The sequence below is a fragment of the Silene latifolia genome, chromosome Y, assembly GCF_048544455.1.
Source record: "Silene latifolia isolate original U9 population chromosome Y, ASM4854445v1, whole genome shotgun sequence".
In the NCBI taxonomy this organism is placed as follows: Eukaryota; Viridiplantae; Streptophyta; class Magnoliopsida; order Caryophyllales; family Caryophyllaceae; genus Silene; species Silene latifolia.
This window is the reverse complement of record NC_133538.1, coordinates 482,632,195-482,635,226: the sequence shown is the minus strand read 5'-3', so window position 1 is coordinate 482,635,226 and position 3,032 is coordinate 482,632,195. Positions and strand designations below refer to the sequence as shown.

Below are 3,032 nucleotides of genomic sequence, written 5' to 3'. Positions count from 1 at the left end.
GATTAACGTAAATCGATAACGGTTGGCTGACTAGAGTTTGACGTTATTGTCGTGAGACGGCGGTGATCAACTGACCCCTTTCGGTCACACCTAAAGGAACGAACCCCAATTGATAACTAATTAATTGTATGAGATACAATTTGTTTAGTCCCTTTATTTATAGACTAAGAGGTTAGTCGATTATTATTAGAGAGATTTCGAGTTGCGAACTCGAGGAGCGGCAGTTATTATTTAATTATGCGATAATTAAATAATAAGTTTTGGGAAACGGGTTTTAGTTAATTAACTGTTAATTTACTAAAATTGTACTAATTGATTAATGTGATTAATATTAGTACGTAAATAATATGTGTAGTGCTACACGTATATTTACGGAGTGAATTGGACGAATTAATTATGGAAGCATTTAAACATGATACGATGTTTAAAATGATAATTACATGGATTTGTGCGACAAATATAAAAACCAACATGGACCCGTATATGGTCATGTGGACCGTGTAAAATATGTGTAATGGATGATTACTTACATAATCATTTTACCTTATTTTGTATACTACCATAACATATATCTTATACTAGATTTTGCATGTGATGTAAGATAAAATTATAAGACAAAAAAATTGTCCACTTGAGCTTATTCCACCCGCCACTTCCATTTCCCCTTCTACACTCCATATATTTGTTCACTACTTCACTCTACCTCTCTTACACATACTTCACTCATTTTGCATGTGAACATCTTCTTCCATCTCTCTACAATAATTCTCTAGTATACATTATTAATATTACTAAGAAAAGTTAGTGATATTACTAATATTATTATCAAGGGTTCATATTAACAAGTTACTAGTTCATACTTGTTAGTATTTTTGGGTTGTTCTTGGGTGCAACTTGAAGGAGACTTTCTAGTTGAAGGTTTCTCAAGGAGGATCATCCACATCATTTTAGCTCAAGAACAAACTAGTAAGGAGAACTAGTTTGTGCCCATTTTACCATATAATCAATGTAAGGAAATTGTTTTTCCTTATACTTTCTTTTTATGCTTTCATATTAGCATGCATGTTACATAGATCACATAAACAACAATTTATGAGATAAATTTATTTTATTAGAGAGACTAATATTGTAACACTCCGATTTATGAAGGAGCCTTTAGCCAGTCATTCCCTAATAAACCGGACTGTTACCATCTCGGTTTCCCGAGGTAGTGAATAACAAATTAAACTCCAAGGCAAATTATATAATTACTTTAACTTAATTATTACAAAACCTCTTTTACATCAAATTACAAAGAACTAACATAATTAAAAGTGAAAGTCTTCTAAATGATGATCTAGCTACTAAGTCTTCTGATCCAGTGTCTCACGCCCATCAAGCTCCCATCCTATCTCATAAACCTGTCAAATCTGCTCCCCAATATTTGGATCATCACAGGTGTTCACGAATACACAGGGTCAACCACGAGGTTGAGTAGGGAATACAATGAAACAACAAAATATGATATGCATGCTCCTCCGTCACCTCCATCTCCATCTCAACTCATATCTCATAACCCGAACACCCACCATACCGATCCCCTAGACTATATATCGACCGTAGCCGATCTGCATTTCCGCACTGAGGACACCAGGGCAAGTCCCGCAAACCCGCTGGGCCTTATCACAACATCATCTTCACCACACCACATCACCACAACATCCTCCATCTCCAATGCATATGAATGCTCAAAAGAAATTAATGCAACACAATATATATATCATTGAACTGATCAATCATAAAATCATGTCGGTTACCAAATGTTGTGATAACATACTCAATACGATCAATTCAATCAATCACCTTCCAAAGATATGAATCATAACATAAATCAACAACCACGAATCAAGTCAACGTTCACAGTTTGGTCATATGAAACACAAACAAGTCAACACAATTCAACATCAACGATAATAAGTCAAGTGTATTTCCCTACCTCAGTACTGCAGTCAAATGGACAGATGCTCAATAATATTCCACAACAAATTCGCCCTCTGAAAGACAAATAAATGATAAGGGATTACTTAACTATTCCCGTTCCCAAAATAGAAGGTTACTAAAAATAGAAACTTCCTATCATGGAAAGTTTCCTTAAATGGAAACTTCCCCGATATAGCAGTTTTCCATTTTCACCAACCCGACTCAAAACCCGTCTCTAATTATATAAACAATTAAAAACTATTGTAAACCCACTAATCAAACCACGTCATATCCACGCAACAACAAAACCCCATACACGATTGATAACCGTGTTCAACCAACCCCTTTAACCTCGACCATTCCCACACCACAAACCACCACTCATACCACCGAAGCCCGCCACCAACAGCCCGCAACACCACGACCCCCGACGACCTCCAACCACCATCCCAACCGTCCCCTACAGCCTCCAAATTCACGCCCTAGCTACCCTACACACACGCACATAAACTCCCTCTTCAACCCGCCGCTAAAACAACCCCTTTACCGACCTCCACACAAACCTACACCACCTCTGACCACCACCACTGCCACCACTGCTCCACGGGGATCCCAGAGGCAGCCCCACACTCCCCTCGACCCATCTAACCGCCACCAAAAACACCCAACAACGACGGCAGCACACACACATACCCCTTCCCCTGTTTTCCCCTGTTTCTCGTTCCTCCGGCCACCAACCGCACAAACCACCACCAACGACCATCCCAAAGTGGTCGACTAACCACCAGGAACACGACCAACCCCAATTCGAGTCTAACGAGTCAAGTAATTGTGTATAAAACAGTTCCAACGTGTTCAGCAACTACTAAGCCCTATCGCGTGTTTTCCGGCAACCACCGTGCAAAACAGAAATTCCGACCACCCATCCCAACCCATGGTGGTCGACTCATAACCCAGGAACCACCCTACCAACCCCAGGTCAAGGCGTGCTCATTAAAGGGTCAAAAACCCGTGTAAAACCATATTACAACCCCTTCGAACCACCAGATAAACACCCGAAAAACAACCCCTTA

General features: G+C 39.6%; 1 long non-coding RNA gene across 1 annotated transcript; it reads right to left on the bottom strand.

The window, feature by feature from the left end:
* Positions 1–1,222: 1,222 nt before the first annotated feature.
* Positions 1,223–2,035, bottom strand: LOC141627296 (uncharacterized). Its single transcript, XR_012536858.1, has 2 exons — positions 1,976–2,035; positions 1,223–1,409 (listed from the first exon to the last, which is right to left on the bottom strand). It is a non-coding gene; the product is annotated as an uncharacterized LOC141627296 (long non-coding RNA).
* Between the last annotated feature and the right edge of the window lie 997 nt (positions 2,036–3,032).